The 20,701-nt window shown below is 43.8% G+C and overlaps 1 pseudogene; it reads left to right on the top strand.

Moving 5' to 3' along the window:
- The first annotated feature begins 17,124 nt into the window (after window positions 1–17,124).
- Window positions 17,125–19,384, top strand: LOC128614210 (kelch-like protein 10; annotated as a pseudogene).
- Window positions 19,385–20,701: the final 1,317 nt, after the last annotated feature.

The following is a 20,701-nucleotide window of genomic DNA, read 5'->3' as shown; positions in this document are numbered from 1 at the left end:
CGGCGGGCAATACCCTCGAAGGCCTCGAAGTACGCCTCAAGATCTTCTTCGGGGCCTAGGGGGGGCAGCAGGCGGCGGATCTCACGGGCCGGGTCGGGGAGGGGCACGGAGGCTGCGGGGGTCTCAGTCCTCAGGCCAATCAGCGCCTGGGTTGCGACCTGAAGGCTCTCGGCGAGCTGTTGCGTCACGGCTTGCTGCTGGATGCTGGTCTCCACTGCAGTGTGGGATCCATGGGTTGCTTTTCCCCTTTTTTTTTTTTTTTTTTTTTTTTTTTTTTTTTTTCTCTCTCTCAGGGTTTTTTTTTTCTTCTTTTTTTTTTTTTTTTTTTTTTTTTTTTTTTTGTGCTTATTTGTAGGCGAGTCTGTACTCTAGTGCCAGCATCCTCCACCAGTGTAGGGAGTTAGCTCGGGGGAAGGGCAGAGCACAGACCCACAAGAGACAGATTGCAGTCACAATGGGTGGTTTTATTTATCTTAGTGTGAGCTGTCCGTCGTGAGGGGGCTGGGGTGTGTGAGTGCGTGGGGGTGTCGTGGGGGTGTGGCTGTCGTGTGACCTTCTCGGGGGCGTGTCGGGGTTCCTGAGACGAGGGTGTGGGTCTCCCGTGCCGTCATCCACCGGTGCGTGCGTTCTCACCAGCCGGCGGTCTCATCCGCGCTCGCACCTTCGGAGAGAGAAGGGGAGAGAGAGAGAGAGAGAGAGAGAGAGAGAGAGATTAGCGGTCGGAGTGAGTCAATCTTGCCGTCGTGTTCAATGTTAGCGCGCCTGTATGCCGCTGAAGAGCTCGCATGGAGTCTGTCTCTTCGCCGTCGTTTCCTTTTCTCCCCGAACGGCCGGAAGCGCGTCCTTTTATCCTCCTCCTTCGTCGCCTGAGTGGTGGAATCTTCCCGACGAATTCCCCAATCGCCGGCCGGTGTAGCGTCAACGGTCCCGCCCCACCGTGACGGTCCTTCTGGCTGATGGCGTGTTTGGCCCGAGGCTGTCCGCTTCGTGCCGGTGCGGCAGTTGGGGAAGGAGCGACTTTCTTCTCCTGCGTGCCGGCTGTCGGTCCGTCGCGACAATATATATATATATATATATATATATATATATATATATATATTGTGTTATCGACATCCTTACACAAATGAAGTCTAGTTTCTTGAATACATCTGGGATACATGCCTCTCAATATTTTTGAAAGATGCAGCTTAACTGGGTGTGGATGGCTGCATGAAGAAGGGAGGGGGAGGGGGCGTGGCAGGGAAAGGCAGGAGAGGAAGAGGGGGCGAGCCTTCAGAACACTCACAATAAAGATGATAGTGATAAAAAGTTTGCAAAAGTCTCTTCCCTTCAACATGGACTCTCGTTATATAGTTTTGCACGCGATGGCCTGTGGAGCTTTAAGCGGTTTAATGAGCTCGAAATGGAAGTAAAACTGTTGGTTAAAAATTAGATGCATACCTCATTTGAAGGGATAGAAAAGTCCTCAGGACTGAGTCCCGCATCACTGTGTAAAAGCAAACTGCTTTCTTGAGCAAGTCTGAAGTCCACCTTTCTCCAATTCTCATAGCTCTCCCGATAAAACACACTCAAACTCTTACACCACTGAAACAAACACCTGCGACCCATTTGAACGTTTCTCTCATCTACTATAGCTTTAGGAAATTAATAATCATTTCCTCATGAATAATGAATAATTAAGAGACAGCATCTTCTCGTAGTATAAGAACACACAGACTCATGAATAATTAAGAGACAGTATTTTCTCATAGGATAAGAACACACAGGCTCATGAATAATCACAGGCACGCCACGAGATGGCGTGCCTGTACTAGGAAGACGAAAATAGCGGTAAAAAACCACTCAAAATAAACCAGTTTTCTCCAACAATTAAAATGAACAGATGCTAAGATTGTCTTTTATGATGTGTGATAAGAACAACTCTGTTAAATCTCAGAAAATGTAGTTTAATCATTCATGACGTTTTAAATCCTGTTTAATCGGAGAAGTAGGCCTAATTTCTGTCAGTTCCCAAAAGAGGGTTTCAATAAGGTTAAAAGTGTCTCTCGACTTTTTCTTTTCTTTTAAGTCCTCCCTGATTTTCCGTTCTTGCTTGAGTAAAAGTGTTCATCTTCTCATGCGCTGCAAGGGAGTCCCCGCTGAATGTATCTCCTGAAGCTCCTTCAGAGCCAGTATCTTCGTTAGTCGTCTCCGTGTCGCTGTCTGTGGAGCTGCTCTCCTCGTCACTAGAATTATCCACTTTTTCCCCTTCGTCTTGTTCCGGGTGTAATGTAAACTCCGTATTCGCGGTGCTCTCCTCATCAACGCTCGTAACAATTTCTTCACTTTGGATATTTTTCTGTGTTTCTGCTTCCTGCTCAGTGATGTCAATTTCTTGATTCGGTAGATCCAAAGGATTCTCGCGAATACTGGACTTAAACCGATTAGCGTAGGAGTTTGGGTGAAAAGAAATTATCTCCCGAGGCTCCACATAAAGTGCACAAGGCGACGTTTGTACATTCCTTTGATGTCCCAAATGATTTATGTCCCAATTGGCCACATTGCCAGCATTTAGTAAGGTCACAATTTTTTGTATGGTGATCTTCAGACTGGCAAATAAAACATCTAGCGACTTGTCCTCGATAAATAATCTGCCCATTATACGGGCCTAGAGAGATGCTATTTGGAATGTTAACATATTGGCCATTTACATTTTTTCATAATTTCACTTGATACTGACGGACTCCGTACCAAAGACCAAACTGATCTACTGGTTTTTCGACGGGTTTTAAAATGTCACAGTAACGTTTAATATAAGTCCAAATGACCAGATGAAGCCATGCTGGGTTTTATTATGATTTTCTTTAAAGATGCCATAAAAAATTTTGTGCATATTTATTTCTATATTAAGACCAATGTTTTTTAATTTATCCCATGTTTCATTAGAGCGATAACACTCTAAAGGAAATGTTCGAGTGTTTCCTCTTCATCACAGTTAGACATCGGGCATTTACTGGTTTTTACGAAACAACTCCATTTAACTACCGCTCTTACTGGGAGCCTTCTTACAGCGACTAACCAAGTTGTATCCCTCAGATAGGATTTTATTCTGTAAATTTGAGACATTCTTTGTTTTGGTCTTTCTCCAAACTTCCAAAAGCCACAGGGTTACTATAAACTCGATCAACAATTGAAAGATATATTTTTTTCCTTGAGTCTTCCACCCAATCGATGTTTAGATCGGAAAACATTAGCTTATAATACGGTATACCTTTTCTCTAAGGTCCTTTTTTGGATTTCCAGTTGGAGATGTTCCCTATCCATTCTGTTTGCCTGGCAATACCACCCGCGATGATTTTGCACACAGCTATTTTAGTTTTTAGGGATATATTGACAGCCCCAAGGCCTCCCAGTTCCCTTCTCTTAAAAAGGAGCTTGCGTTCTGTAACCTCACGAGTCGTATCCCATATGAAATTATAGCATATTTTATGAAGTCTTTTACCCATACATCTGTCGGGGGTAAGATACATGATAAAAACAGTATTTTCGATAATATAAAAGTTTTTATGATATTTATTCTAGTTTTATAACTTAGATTGCATGATTTCCATTTATCAATTTCATCCTGTATTATTTCTTCTTTTTTTGACCAGTTATGGTAGACACAACCTTTATTATCTCTCTCTCTCTCTGTATATGTGTTTTTTTTTTTCATTTCCAATCCAAACACATTCTGTTTTAGCTTTGTTTAGGGAGGCTCCAGAGACTTGCTCGTACTTGTTAAAATATTAAAAAATAATAATAAGTTCTTCTCTAGATTTCACAAATAAAGTTATGTCATCGGCATAAACAGAGATCACGACTCTGTTCTTTCCTATTTGAAGGCCCTTAAGTCTAGGATCATCCTGGATTTTTTTTTATAAGTGGGTTTATAGATAAAATATATAGGGCCGCACTCAAAGGGCACCCTTGCGTTACACCCCGCATAACTTCAAATGGTTCAGTCAAAGAACCGTTAACATTTACTTCAACTGTCGACTTAATATAAATGTTCATGAAATTTTCAGGGAATTGATACAGTTTTAAAATCTCCCACAAATAGTCTCTTGAAATATAGTCAAAGTCTTTTTTTTGGTCCAAAGCAACAATGTAAAAACTATCAACATTTTTAAAATCAAAAATTAGTTCTCTTAAGGTGTTCAAGTTGTCCCACATAAATCTTCGTTTTATTGCACGTTTATTGTTTAGCTATTATTACGTCCAAATAGTCACTCATCCTGTTCATAATGATCTTTGCAAAAATCTTATAATTGACATTCATTAGGGTGAGATGTCTCCAGTTGTTGATATCACATATATATGTGTGTGTGTGTGTGTGTGTGTGTGTGTGTGTCTGTATGAGAGAGAGAAATATAGAAGTAAGTTTCTACTAAAACCGTCCTCTAACTCGTTTTAAAAATATTTAATACTGTGCATATATATATATATATATATATATATATATACATATATATAAATATATATATATGTGTGTGTGTGTGTGTGTGTGTGTTACAAAAAATACAAATAGATTGTGTCTTTTTATGTATACAGATATGCGTTCTTATCTACCACTTATGCTACTTGTGTACAGCGTTTGTTGCCTTATGCTTGACAAAACAAAAAGGCTTTTGTCTTTTTTAACACACACACACACACACATACACACTGTTACGACACGGCGAAATCGGCGCGGCAGCTCACAAAGTGTAGTGCCGCCCAGGGACGTGGCAGAGGAGGACACTTCCCAGTCATACCCGCGCTCGAGTTCACCGGAGTTCTGATTACGAACACCTGTACACACCTAAGGTTATATAAGGGCCTCCCTAGCATGAGCCGCTTGCGAAGTAACCACTCAGCAGCCTCGTCTCTGTTTGATTACCAAGCCGGTTTCATTATAAGTGTTTTCCCTGGTGCTCAATTTCACGCTCGTCCCTCACTACGCTTTTGCCTACGTCCCTGATATACAGCTTACCTGCTCAGTCCCGAGTCGATTCTCGTCCTGTGTTCAGTCACACGCCATCTCTCCGCTCGCCCGCGCTTGTCTCCGTCAGCGCTTCGTAACAGATTACTTCGCCGTACTATGGAGGCAGTGGGCGCCTCGGATTGGGAACGTCTTGTCCTGGAACAAAATCGCGCGCTAGCGGTGTACCGGGATGAGATATCCGCGTTGCGTGCCAAAGTCTCGCGACTGAGCATTTCCGCATCCACCAACGCCACGCCCCTGGCCCTCGCATCACCACCGCCGACTGCCCCAGCGCATGTTCAGCCAACACCAGCTGTTCACACTCCTGTCCTGGCTGTTCATGCTCCTGCGCCGCCGGCGCACAACCCGCCTCTGCCCACACCAGAGAGATACGCTGGGGAGCCGGAGCGATGCAAGGGCTTCATGTTACAATGTGCGCTGTTCTTCGAGAGTCACCCAGAGATGCCTGAGGTCCGTAAGTTGAGCCATTTTATGGAATTACTCTCCGGAACAGCCTTGGCGTGGGCCATGGCTGAGTGGGAGCGAGGAGGGGGTGTCAGATCCTCGTTAGATGACTTCCTTGCCCGGTTCCAGCGCGCCTTTGATCATTCTCCTGATGGCTGGGAGACTGGTGATGAGCTCATGCAACTCAAACAGGGCTCTCGTACTGCAAGAGAGTATGCGCTAGAGTTTCGCACTATTGCTGCCCGAAGTGGCTGGAACGAACCAACCCTTAAGACCGCGTTCCGCCGTGGCCTCGATTTGGAGTTACTGCATGAGTTGGCCTGTCGGGGTGAACAGCTAACTTTTGATGACCTCGTGGATCTGACCATAAGGCTGGACCGTCTGCGCCGTACCAACCGTTCCATATCACACGGTTTACTGCCAGCTGAGCTGGGCGCAGCAAGCGAACCCATGCAGCTCGGAAGGGTATGGTCCCACGAGGAGGAGAGGGAGAGAAGACGCAATGAGTTCCGGTGCTTCTACTGCGGTGAGGACACCCACGCCGTCCGCCAATGCCCGCACAGGAGGCGCCGAGGGAACGGGGGGCGCACTGACAACCCACCTTGTCATGCCCAGGTGAGTCCTAACCAGTCTTGTAGGTGTCACGTATTTTCTGTACCTGTCGTGATAGAACATTCAGCCCGTTCTTTTGTTCTTTCAGCACTCATCGACTCCGGAGCGGCGGAGAACTTCATAGATGAGAAGACGGCGTAGGAGCTCGGCCTTCCCATACGTCCCCTCCTCCGTCCTCGTGAGCTCCAATCCATTGATGGGTCGCCTATAGGGGGAGGCGTAATATCTCACAGCACACACCCTGTCTGCCTTCAAGTTAGCGCCCTTCACCACAAACTCTGGTCCTTTACCTCACGGTCTCCACCAGACACCCCGTTATACTCAGACTCCCCTGGCTGGAACTGCACAACCCCCAAATCTCCTGGACTGACAAGCAACTCACCCAATGGTCCCCGTATTGCTTGCAGAATTGTTTGAGGGGCCCCACGGTCCCTTTGGCCACCACGACTGTGGAGAGTCCCCTGTCGCCTGCCTCAGTTAAAATTCCCCCCGAGTACCACGACCTCCTTGAGGTGTTCAGCAAGGAGAAGGCCAGTTGTCTCCCACCTCACAGGTCCTACGACTGTGCCATTGACCTCCTCCCCAGGGCCAGCCTACCTCGGGGCCGTGTTTACCCGCTCTCCCAAGCGGAGCAGCTGGCCATGGAGGAGTACATTCAGGAGGCTCTCCGGCAGGGGTACATCCGTCCGTCCACATCCCCTGCGTCTGCCGGGTTCTTCTTTGTGGAGAAGAAAGGAGGGGGCCTCTGACCATGCATTGATTATCGGGCCCTCAACCAAGTAAGTACCGATATCCGCTGCCTCTCGTCCCCTCAGCCTTGGAACAGTTACGGTCCACCACCCTCTTCACTAAGCTGGACCTCCGCAGCGGTTATAACTTAATTCGTATTAGGGAGGGGGACGAGTGGAAAACGGCCTTCAGCACCACGTCTGGACATTATGAGTACCTGGTCATGCCGTATGGGCTCGCTAACACCCCCTCCGTGTTCCAGAACTTGATCAACGACGCTCTGAGGGACATGCTAGGAAAGTATGTCATCGCCTACATTGACGACATCCTGATTTATTCGACCTCCCTGGAGGAACATGTCCAGCATGTCCGGCACGTACTGCAACACCTCCTGCAATACCAGCTGTACGTAAAGGCCGAGAAGTGCGAATTCCACCAGCACACAATCTCTTTCCTGGGGTATATCATTAGCCCAAGGGGAGTTGCCATGGACCAGCGTAAGATTCGGGCGGTCGTGGAGTGGCCCACTCCACGAACCATCAGGGAGTTGCAGCGTTTCCTTGGCTTTGCAAATTTTTACCGAAGATTCATTAGAGGCTTCAGTAAAGTAGCGCAACCACTGACGTCGCTCCTGAGAGGTAAGCCCAGGTGACTGCTGTGGACCCCAGCTGCCCAGGAGGCCCTGGAGAGACTTAAGCAGGCCTTCACCACAGCTCCCATTCTCAGACACCTGGATCCCTCCAGGCCGTTTGTCGTGGAGGTCGACGCGTCGGAGGTGGGAGTGGGAGCAATTCTATCGCAAAGGTTTGGCGAGAGTCCCAAGTTACACCCTGCAGCCTTTTTTTCCCGGAAGTTGTCACCAGCAGAGCGCAACTATGATGTGGGGAACCGTGAAATTCTAGCCATCAAGCTGGCCCTTGAAGAGTGGAGACACTGGTTGGAGGGGGCAGTACACCCATTTGTTATCTTCACGGACCATAAGAATTTGGAATATATACGAACCGCCAAACGGCTCACTCCTCGCCAAGCCCGCTGGTCCTTATTCTTCTCCAGGTTCCAGTTCATCCTGTCTTACCGACCTGGTTCAAAGGATAGAAAGGCCGACGCCCTGTCTCGCATTAATGCCCCAGAGCGGCCGACGGAGCAAGAGAGTTACATTGTGCCTCCCTCCTGCATAGTGGGCACCTTGGAGTGGCCCCTAGCACAGAACTTAGCCCGTATTCCCAGCGCAAGAATCCCAGCAGCCTGTCCTCCTGACAAGCAGTTCGTGCCCAAGCGGTACCGTCTTGAACTCATCACCTGGGCCCACACGACTTTGGCCACGGGCCACCCGGGGGCCCGCCGCACTTACCAACTGCTGGCTGAGAAGTACTGGTGGCCCAACATGCCCAGAGAGGTTCAGCGCATCGTATCCTCGTGTTCCTCTTGCGCTCAGTCCAAAGGCCCACGTGCGCTCCCGGCTGGGAAGTTGGTGCCCTTACCCATACCTGAACGTCCGTGGTCCCATCTGGCCCTCGATTTCATAACCGACCTACCAAAGTCGCAGGGGTACTGGGTACTCCGCGATACTGGTGGTCGTAGATCGGTTCTCGAAGTCCCTGCACTTAATTCCATTACCAGCCATCCCATCTGCCTTCACCACAGCGGAACTCCTGTTTCAACACGTCTTTCGCTACTTTGGCATCCCCGAGGAGATTGTGACTGATAGGGGGCCACAGTTCACATCGTGGGTTTGGGCCAGCTTTATGAGGAAGATGGGGGTCGCCATTAATCTCACGTCCAGTTACCACCCCCAGGCCAACGGACAGGCAGAACAGGCCAACCAGGAAGTCATACGGTTCCTTGGGACTTACTGCTCTGCCAACCCAGGGGACTGGAGTCAGTACCTTCCATGGGCGGAATACGCCCAGAACTCGCTACGGCATTCCGCCACCCAGCTCACCCCGTTCCAGTGTGTCTTGGGTTACCAACCGCCATTATTCCCCTGGAACGTGTCCCACACGGACTCGCCAGCAGTGGATGAGTGGTTCCGCCGAAGTGAACAGGTCTGGGAACGTGCCCATCAACAGCTGGTGCAGGCATCCCACATCGCTAAACGAAAGGCCGACCGGCACCGGAGGGCTCACCCTAATTATCGACCCGGGGACCGGGTGTGGCTCTCCACAAGAGATCTGAGACCCCTCATGGGCACAAAACTTCAACCGAAGTATATCGGGCCCTTCCGAATACTGAGGCAAATTAATGGTCACGTATCGTCTGGACCTTCCGAGACACAGTTGCATCGCCCCGTCTTTCCACGTCTCACTTCTCAAACCGGTGATCTCAGGCCCCTTGGCCACAGCGGTGCCGGAGGATTCCCCACCGGAACCGTTGGAGATAGAAGGCCGCCCAGCCTACCGCGTCCGCGACATTCTAGACTCCAGACGGAGGAGAGGGGGACTTCAGTATCTGGTAGACTGGGAAGGGTATGGACCAGAGGAACAGTGCTGGGTCCCAGCCTGAGACATTCTGGACGCAGGCCTGCGTAAGGACTTCCACGCGGCTCATCCAGACAAACCGGCCCCCCGGAGGGGGGGGAGGCCTCGGAGAACTTCGGCTCCCGGAGTGAGCCCTTTGGGGGGGGCTCTGTTACGACACGGCGAAATCGGCGCGGCAGCTCACAAAGTGTAGTGCCGCCCAGGGACGTGGCGGAGAAGGACTACACTTCCCAGTCATACCCGCGCTCGAGTTCGCCGGAGTTCTGATTACGAACACCTGTACACACCTAAGGTTATATAAGGGCCTCCCTAGCATGAGCCGCATGAGCCGTGTTATGCCAGCACTGATTGGCACAATGTTCCAAACACAAAAAAAGTCAATATATACACCACGCAAACTCCTGAAGTGCGTGACAATAAACACTGAGCTCTACTTATTCAACAGTAATTATACCTTCTCGTTTTATTAATAGTCTATTAATTATATTATATGAACAGGAGTTATATGGAGAGGAAATGCGTCTCACCCACAGTAGAGAATCTCACAGCGATGGGAGTTGTCTTGCCCCCATGCTCAAACACCTTGGCCTTGCAGTAGCACGTGATCTCATGAGTCACCTCAAAATAACCAAATGCACCTGCAGAGAGGGAAGAGGAGAGTATCAAACCATCACCATCGTTCATCAAGTTCCATGTTTCTCTGATCAGACACTGCTTACTGTAATCTCTCTTTTTAGTTCCACAAAGCAGGAAAATTGGATCCAATCCTTAAGCAAGTTCTTAAGGGCTTTAGTGTAGCCTTGAGGCTTTTCTTTCAGTACCTCAGTGTTTGTAAGCACAGACCTGCTCCTTTGGCATGCACCACCCTTTCGGGAATGCGCTCACGGTCGAAGTAGGTCATCTCGTCCGTGAACACGACATCCTGCACCAGCAGTGGCCCTCGGGGTCCAGCCGTCTGAACTTTCAGCTTAGTACCTATGGGGATCCCTGCTCCCGTGGTCAACACGTCGGCTCGTTGAGACAGGAACGGATTCAAAAGGTGAGGTGAGGACAAATGTAAGGGAACAAATACACTAGCATCTATGAGTGAGATTAAGTTTTTCAGCAAAGCTCAACTCAACCCACCATCGCTCAAGATACAAGGAAGACATGCATTGAGACTTTGTCAAGACCGAGTCACTGTCCGTCTTCAAATGAATGAAAAAAATAAAAAGCTTTGTACTAACTATTGTTTAGCAGGGTTTTTAACCATGATGTGGTTTTGATAGAGACGATAAAGCACTTGTCCATCTGCTAAATGCTGTAAGTATAAAAACGTGTCTGGAGGTTTGTTTACTTCAAGAATACAAGGAAAACATTCTTGTTTTGATTTTAATGAATAATTGTCATTTTCTGTGGATTCTAATTAACCAGACTTTGGTAACATTGTGGACTTTTGAGGGAACATACTCACACAAACATGCAATGGTGGTTCAACTGTTAACGGCTCTGGGTTACTGATCAGAAGGTCGGTGGTTCAAGCCCCAGCACCGCCAAGTATAGAAAATATCTATGAAGTGTAAACAATATGTGTAACTAACACTTGGATATGTTAATGAAGTGTATTCAATATGTATTACCAACATTTATAATTATTACTTGAGCATAATCGTATAATCAATATTGGTTAAAAAACATAATCTATATGTATAATCAAAGTTAGAAGCATAATCTAAATCTATAGAACAATGTTTGATCAAGTTATATTCTGAGTGGATTTGAGTTGAATGAACTCTGTGTTTTAGTGTACAATAATTGTTCTTCTGTATTAGCTGGCACCTTTCTGCGCAGCAATAAATTGGCAGTAGATATTCGCATGTGTAAGTAAATAGCCTTGAGGCCAGATGCCAATTAGGGAGTTAGGAGAGGGCCTCTGGAAAGGAGGTAGATATCAGCGGAGACAACCGATAGAGACAGACAGATGCTCATTGAGGCCTAAGAAGGGAGTCAGGGTCAGGACACACAAATCTGTGTGAAACCTTTGTTTGTAAAAAAGAAACCTTGTCCTCATGAAACATTTTCAAGAAAAACAACTAACTGTGCATGCTCCACAAATTTAAGATAACACAGACATGAATATTTAATTGTGGCAAAAAAGATTGGTCTGTTTTAATGAGGAAAGGCAAAACCCCACCTACAATGACTACGCTGTGGAGAAAGGTATATAAAATGCTGTGTGTGCTTGCATAATTCGGACTTTCTGCAGACTGTCACACTTTATTGATTTTCAATAAAGTTTATTTACTTTTTGACATCTACTAAACTCTCTGTCTCTGAAGTTTTTGACTTAGGCTAAAAAGGTTGAATTATTCACGACATAATTGGTGACCCCGACGTGATCTGTCTAGGAGCAAAGAGGGAGACTCTGCCGGCGAGGTTGACCCTAGAGAAGCAGTGCAAGCGTGGCCACTCATCATAAGGTAAGCAGTCTTCTGCATTTTTTTTTGGATAAATACTTGCGTGGTTTTCCTGCGGGTCAGCCTGAGACGGTGTTTTTTCCCTCACAAAAGCTCCTTCAAATTTTGAACTAAATTGAGAAAAGAGGGTTTTTTAGATCTCAAAAATTAAAACTGCATGCAGCGTATATGTGTACATTGTGGTGTTTTGTCTTGAGCAGTGTGTTTGCAAGCCTGCAGTGTCCAGGTGTAATAAGGAGTCAGTAAGGAGTCAGATTAAATACTGAGGAATGTGGATTTGACACTCAAGGTGTAACAGTGTTATACAGTGAACTTGCTGAACTACTGTACGGGCAGACGTGTCCTAGTCAGAGTGAAGCGGTTGACACTGTACACTGTGCCGAGAGTTTTTAAGAAGCGTTTAAGAGTTCTAGGTAGAACTATGTGTTTAAAAGTTCTAGGGAGAACTTAGTGTTAAAAGTTCTAGGGAGAACTTAGTGTTAAGACGTTCAAGAGAGTGAACGCATTGGGCCCAATAAACCCTAAGTGGGGTCATGCAAGAGGCGTGTTGAAGTGGGATAAAGGTGTAAGTCTTGTATGTCTATGTTTACATGTTCTGGGGTGTAAGTCTTGTATGTCTATATGTTATTTGTGGTGAATGTTGGTTATATTTGCTATATGCTGGTTATTCGTGCTGAATGCTGGTTGTTTCTGCTATATGCTTGTTATATCTGATGAATGCTGATTATAAGTACTGAATGCTGTTTTAATGTGCTGATGGATGTTTGAGAGTTTTATGTGTTGAATATTGGTTTATGTATTTTTTCTTTTTCCTTTTTCTTTTGTGGAGTCGACTCTTGTTTTATTTCAATTATTTTATTTTTTACATTATTATTTTGTTGAGTGATTGATCCTAGTTTGGAGGCTAAACGGTCGTTGTCTTCTTTTCTTGAGTGAGTTTCTGGCCGGCTGGTCACGTGGCTCTGATCCATCCACGGCTCTCTGTGGGCGCATTCTGTATCAATTGACACTGAACAGTGGTATTGTAAAACTCCACATTGATCCGAGCAGGAAAACGCTCGGAAACACACAGGAAAGTGTGTGTTCTTATCTACGCAGGTAGGCCTGCTTCTGTGTGAAAGAAAAAAAAAAAGAAAAAAGAAAGAAAGAAAAAAAAACACTGTGTGTGTGTGTGATCTTCAGATTGAGATGGGTAAAACAGAACTTTATGAGATATTTCTGCTTTTTCATTGAATGTTTGAATCTGGTACAGACTTTGGGGTGTTAGTCCGGTTGGGACTGTTTGTATTATAATAATCACTTTGGTATCAATAACTGCTGAGTGTTTTTAAAAATTGTGGAGCAGTCAAGAACATTGCAAATATTTTAGACATCTGCCAGATTGCCCGTTGTGTACATCACTTAGAACTTCTAGACCTGTAATATATAAAAATATTCCCAGATTGTGTGATCCAGAAAAGGAGACGGGGTACGCTACATGACGATTTACTGAAGGCGGAAAAGTTTCTCCAGTTATTTAGAATCTTGATAGTTGGACTTGGAAAATTATTCATTGTCATAAGGAATTGTGAAACTTATTTTTATTTTTAATTGTGGAGATGGATTTTTCTGTTTTCAATCCCATATTTAGTCTTTCGTGTGCTTGTTCATTTAAAATACTAAAAATAAATAAGTAACAATAATAATAGAAATTTGCATTTTGAAAACTGTTTTGAAAAGTGTGCATTTTCAGGCCCCAAAACGCCATTGTTGTGTAAACTGCCTCTAAGCCTTTGTTGAGAAAAGAATAAGTCAGACGCTCAGAATGTGGAGGAGAGAGTCCATTTGGACCTTTCATTTATATCCCATACATTAAGTGATAATAAAGGGTTTCTCTTTTTATGCCTTGTGAGCAGAGAGATAAAAAGGAATGTTTTTTTCTGTAGGCCTAAAAGGAGGTCTTAGCCCAGATTATAGAATACATGGCCAAGTTATGTTAGTGATGTGTCGTTTGTGAATGAGTTGGCTCTATGAGTTGTCTACCATTTTAGTTATTTTTGTGAATTAATACAAGACAGAATAATAGGATGATCTTTTAGCCACACTCCACGGACACACGCACTTCATGCACTAACTGAATGTTGTGTTGATATACATGTGTGTGTGACAAATCATGTGTGATAACATTATATTTTGTCATTCACAAATATATCCTTCTAGCTGCATTGTAGTTAGTTTGCTCTTTGAGCGGCCTTTGGTCTATGGATAGTTCTATGAGAGAGATAAAAGTAGTAGACGCAGAGTGTTTCTTTTTTTGTTTATATTACTCATTTCGTTCAGTGCTTTTATGTCTATAAATCTTGCAGAGATGTTTGGTATAATATTTGTAGTGTAAATTACACCGGATTTTAGTTACTATTGTTATACAACTTGAAGTTAGTAATTTTTCCGGGTTTAAAAGGTGGTATTCTACTGGAGAAAATCAAATTGAGAAACGTAATTTTAAAAATGATTGTCAATTTAAAAACTTGTGTTCATAATTATGGTAATTAAGTACATAACACTTAAATTCCTTTTAAATAATGTGAAAAAACTAGTTGGAACAACTTGATTTTTTGGAGTAATCAATTAAAAAACTTGTGTTTATTATACAAATTATTAATTAAGCTTTAATTGAAAATACATTTGATTGTAGAGGAAAAGGTAATTTCTCTAACTCGGTGTAGTTCGTTGGTTGAAATTAATTTAAAGTTGTCTTAACTCAAAATGATTGATGTTTTGCAAACTGTTGAGTTAATGTTTTGTTGAGCCTAAACATTTGTTTTTAGAGAGTACTGACAACCTTCACAGCCGTATTAGACCTGTAGTCCCGCAGTGTAGTGAGTGTGATTTGTTTGGAATGGTTTGAGTTTTGGATAGATCAAGCTAAATAAAATGCTCAATACACATGGGTTATTATGTTTGTTTTTATATTATTTAAGGTTTTATGCTAAACATAATCCAAAATTATGTACAATTAAAGATTAGTATAATTAGCCTAAACTGAACAATTTAAGGGATATATGTGCACACATACTAATCATGGGTCCAAATATTGCTAACTTTGGCTGAATTATAAAAGCCATTAGTCGTACTGAATGAAGACCCGTTTGGGAGCTTATTGCTGAGCTGAGTCAAATGAACTAACTCACTAAAAAGAGCTGGAATAACTATAACTAATTTGTGTATCTTTGATTCCTTTACGTGTACGTGTCTATAAATCTTTACGTACCCTGATGTTGCCATGCCAATTGGTCACTCACATCACGATCGCGATGAACTCAAAGCAGAAAATAAATAAGTAAATACATACATACATACATAATAATAGTAATAATGTAATTCCTGTTTTATTAAGTCAAACACAAGAATGCACAAGGATGAATAATTTGCTGTATATTTCTTTTTAAACATTGCCTATGTCCAGTGATGAATAATTAGTAAGATTTGATGGTAATATTAGTCTGCATTTATTTTCAGACTTTCTGTAACGTATTTTATGTCTATTACAGATGTGTTGAGTCCTTCACATTAGAATAAGATGGTGAATAGTTAATGTTGAATTCGGGTTTTGCATGGAGTACAAGTGTCTGGATCAGGCAGCGTTGCATAATGGTTTATTTTGCTGTTGAAGTGACATGTTGTGCTGATGTGGGTCTCACTGCAGTGACATGTTTGTTAGTTTAGTTCAATTACAGTCTCTTTGCAACAGTGTAGTTTGAGTGATTTGTTTCTTTTCTGAACCGTAGACTGGTGAATAGAATAAAAGTAGTGTGAATATACAAATATATATTATGTACGGTATGCTATGGATATGTAATACAATGTATACGAGTTGCAATATTTAAATAATACAGTGCAATGGTCACAAACATGAGGAATGGCGCGTATACTGTACAACCTCTGAAGCAATTGATAGTCTTTATACTGTAGCTGTGATTGTACTGTGAATTGGATGCAGGTTTCACAATTTAGAATTAATGTTGTATTTGACAGTGTTGAAAGAGTTGCTGTGAACTTATTAAGTTCACAGGCATTAAGATTAAAAATGTGCACTTGTCTAAATGTCCTACATAAACATATACAGTGGGGTCGAAAAGACTGACCATTTTTTTCTGAGGTCTTTTATTATTTAAAATTTGAAATCAACAGTAGGTCATGAAAATTCACAATGAGTCACAACAAGTGATTGGGATGAATAGGTGATACAGTATTATCCCAATAGCTCAGGTATTCCAGGTATGTCAAGTTTGTTATACTGTTAATTATTCTAGCATGTGGGGACTTGTTTAAGCGGAAGTCTGCAGAGGGACTGTAGTGGAATGGGCAATTAACATGGCACACCTGTTGCTTATTTTTGTTTTCTTATATGAACAATCTGTTTTCTCTATCAGGGATCTGTGCTGGTGTGTGTGTGTGTGTGTGTGTGTGTGTGTGTGTGTTAAATTGTGTCATTTAGAGGTGAAAAGACAGGACACAATCCCATGAGATCAGCGTGTTTATTAGGGCATATACAAAAATCATAGTCACGGATCAAAGTGTACCCAGTTAAAAAGATTAAACTATTGAACTGGAAAGAAGAACCCAAATTTCTATAAAACACTGGTTTAAACTCCTGGGAAACCGCTCTACCCTGGAAATAAGCTAAATTTAATCCGTAGCAATAAATAATTTCAGGACAAGTGATCATGATTCTTACAGAACATTGAGAAATAGTTTCTTTCTACACCTCTCTTTGGAGCAAATATTTATTCATCTAACTTGTTAGAAATCTTCATCCTTAATTCTCTCTATAGCAGGAAAAAAAAGTGTTATTTAGAGTGTGTAGTGTAATGATATAAAATATCCTATGACACTTTTTGTAATAAATTAATATCTGTAATAAAACATATGTAGGCCACACTAAGTAAAGAAAATTATTAGCATTTCATTTAAAATGTCATGGTGTCAAAACTTATAGCAGCGGTCATCAGTGCAGAATTTATTTCTGGTGTAAAACGGGCTAAATGTTTTAAAAGGTTATTAAAGTGGACAAGTTTAATTACTTTCCTCACCAAAGGTAATGGAATTACCTGGAATGGTAATGTTTATCTGTATAAACATACATCCCTCTCTCTATCTATCTATAAAGCTATTAAACAAACAAATAAATAAATAAATATACAGCCATTATTAACTCTTTCATCATCAATATTTAATCATTTTAATGTAGAATTAATTCCATTTGGGAAATTCACCATGGGAGGTGGTTTTTTTACAGTAAAATAAATGGTTCTTTATGCCGGACGTGTGCATTTCAGACATGCACAGGATTTAAAGCTGTTTTTAAAGCATTTCACAGAGACTGATCCTGAACTGCAGGTTTCTGTCAGGTTCACTCCACCCTGTATGTATCCGTGGTTACAGAATTAGAATTGGAACTATGGAATTATGAGCTGTTATTATTCTGAAATCCGGAATCGGGACATTCCGAGTTGAAAAACTGATCCACAATCCACAATCAGTTGAAAGCTGTACATTCAGTAGCTCTGACCTGCATAGAAACACTAGACAGAACATGAGTAAACAGGAAGAAGAGAAGGGAATGGAGAGGAAGGTGGACGCTAAGTCCTGCAACATCATCAATGAGCTGCGGTTAGAGAAGCAGCTCAGTGACTTAGTCATCATGGTGGATGGCGCCGAGTTCCACGCACACAAGATCATCCTGTGTGGCTGCAGCCCGTACTTCATGGCTCTCTTCACCAACGGCTGTTACCCTCCTGATAAGCTCGGGTACAGCATCCCTAATATTTCCGCAGAGATAATGGAGCTGATCGTGGAGTATGCGTATATAAGACGTGTTAACATCACGGAGAAAAACGTGTGTAAGCTGCTGATCGCTGCTGATTATCTGTTGGTGAGCAGCCTGGTGAACGAGTGCTGCACGTTCCTGAAGGCTCAGCTGTGTCCCGAGAACTGCGTTAACATCTGGCGTTTTGCTCTTTCCTACTTCTGCGAGAAGTTGAAGCAGCAGGCCTTCCGGTTTATCTTGCACAACTTTGAGGAGATGGTGCGTCTCTCTGAGGAGTTCCTGGATCTGACAGTCGAGCAGCTGAGCGAGATCATCGAGAAGGACGAACTGAACGTGAAACAGGAGAGCATGGTGTTCGAGGCCATCTTACAGTGGATCAAACGTGCGCCATGGAAACGGAAAGAGCACATAGGAGTGTTACTGCCCAAGGTGCGTCTGGGGCTACTGACGCACGATTACCTTGTGAACAACGTGAGCAACAACGTTTTAGTGATGGACGACATGACATGTAAGCCGATCGTCACCAGCGTTCTGATGGGCATCGATGACCTCAACCTGAGCCTTTCTCTCGGCTGTGATCTCATGAGACTCCGCCTGCCCAGCGCCATTCTGCTGGCTATCGGTGGCTGTTGCCAAAGGAATCAAACCATTGCCATAGAAGCATACGATACGCGAGCGGCATGCTGGGTCAATGTCACATGCAACGACGAGAGTCCACGAGTCTGTCACCGGACGGTGTATCTGAATGACTTTGTGTACCGCATCGAAGGATTCGACAGGGGGAATTATTTCAGCAGTGTGAGAAGGTTTGACCCCATCACCAGAACCTGGTCTCAGGTGAGCCCCATGCACTCTCGCCGGCGTTACGTGAGCGTGTGTGTGCTGGATGGTCATATCTATGCGATGGGAGGATTCAATGGCATCGAGCGGCTGAATACGGTTGAGCGATATGAACCTGAGAATGATCGGTAGTACATAATCGCGCCGATGCACGAACAAAGGAGCAACTCTAGCGCTACAGTACTGAACGGCAAAGTGTATGTATGCGGAGGGTTTGATGGGAGCGAGTGTTTGTTCACGGGGGAGTATTACAGTCCTCAGATGGGAGTGTGGACCCTCATCCCCCCCATGATGATCAGAAGGAGTGGACTGGGCGTGGTCACGTACAGAGGACAGGTTTACGCTGTTGGGGGATTTGATGGTAATAATCAGCTCAGCGATGTAGAGGTGTATAATCCCCAGACCAATGTGTGGAGAAAAGGTCCAGCCATGAACAACCAGCGCAGCAACTTCGGCATTGAGGTGCTGGATGATCTCCTCTTCATTGCTGGAGGAGATAATGGCACTACCATCATGGATGAAGTGGAGTGTTATGATGAGCAGACTTCTGAATGGCATGCAGTCGAAAACATGGGGATTTCCCGCACTGCTCTGAGCTGCTGTGTGCTGTCTGGTTTACCCAACATGGCCGAGTACGCTGCACCCCGAGACGATCCCTACAGAGTCCCTCAGAGCTCACGGAGCACCAGGGGCTACCTCACACCTCCTGCCAACATCTGAGACGTACAAATAAACCTCTACCTTCATCAGCATCCTTTTGTTCTGGAGAATCAAATGAAACATTCTGAAGCAGTCAAACTACTGAATTTGCCTTTTGTTTACTCTCTTATGCTGGAAGCCGTTGTACTGAAACTCGTAAAACCACAACGTCCCTCATGGAGATGTGCAATGGAACAGTTAACGTCCACCGTCCTGAGATCTCTCTCTCTCACACACACACACACACACACACACACACACACACACACCAAAGTCACTAATGTGATAAAATCACTGTAACGGATCATTTTTACAAGCAAAGATGAAGACAGGGGACGAAGATTATACATCATTTCTCTCTGTACATCACAGAAATAATTCATGTAGATCTAATTAATATGTTTATCAAACTCAAATATGACCTTGTTCTGAGTAGCCACCATTATTTCCGAGCCGAGCCAGAATGCCTTTAGATTGGAACGTCTTTAGATCCGAACGCCTTTAGAGCGGAATGCCGGAAAACTGGTTGTGTACTTTCAGAGCGCGAGTACAACGGAGTGCAGCATTAATACCAGCAGATCCACAGCGAGAGACTCTTGGATAATACTATAAACACACCAGGTTCAATTACACTACACTAAAACAAGAGAAAAAACATGGATTAGGAAAAAAGGACATAAAATACTGACAAAGAGTAAAGGAAAAGGAGAGAGAGAGAATATGTGTGTGAGAGAGAGAGGATGAGAGAGAGAATGATAGAGAGAGAATATGTGTGTGAGAGAGTATAAGAGAGAGAGAATGATAGAGAATGAGAAAGAGAGAGATATGAATGAGAATTAAATAGAAAGAATGAAAAGCAGAAATCAAGAGGGAAAAAAAGCAAAAAAAAGTGAAATACAAACACACTACATGAGGGACTGACAGAATAAATTCGAAACAAAAAAAGAAAGAAGAAAAGAAATGTAAAAAATAACGGAGAGAAAAAGACCAAAAAAAGAATAATAAAAATGATAAATATGAAAGAAAAAGAAAACGTGGTAGAGGAATAAAAACGGTAGGACACAAAGAGGAGGAGAAACTATGGAATAGAAGATGAAGTGAAACAGATAAAGAAAAAAATGAAAGAGTGGAAGGAGAAAAGAATGAGACAGGGGTGAAAGAAATGAAGAAAGAGAGATTAACGTGTCACCTTGAAGAAGTCAGTTTTGTTAGCGATGTGCTTTAACATCCCCTGTGTGAGCGGCGGCCTGATCACCACGGCAACACAACCCTGGCTCGGGCTCATCGGCTGGGTGGAGTCGGCCATGCCCACCCGTTCTGCTGTCACCATGGCGACGGACTGAGTCAGACCCACCAGGTCCATGAGGAGGGAGACGGCAACGGCGCGGATGCTGAAGTCCAGCTCAGAGAAACAGGCATTCATCAGAGACTCGAGCCACCGATGAGGCGGAGTCACACCGCCGCTGTCTGACATCATCACCATCACCACCACACACACTGATTAATAATCATATTATTAATATTAACTATTATTATTGTTGATGTTGATATTCATTCCTAAGTAATTATACACTGTAATTAATAATAATAAACAGCAAATAATAAATAAATCATTAATATTACATAAAAA

This window comes from Ictalurus furcatus, chromosome 10 (assembly GCF_023375685.1).
Source record: "Ictalurus furcatus strain D&B chromosome 10, Billie_1.0, whole genome shotgun sequence".
Lineage (NCBI taxonomy): Eukaryota > Metazoa > Chordata > Actinopteri > Siluriformes > Ictaluridae > Ictalurus > Ictalurus furcatus.
Note: the sequence above shows the minus strand (reverse complement) of the source record. Positions and strands in the feature narration are given on the sequence as shown.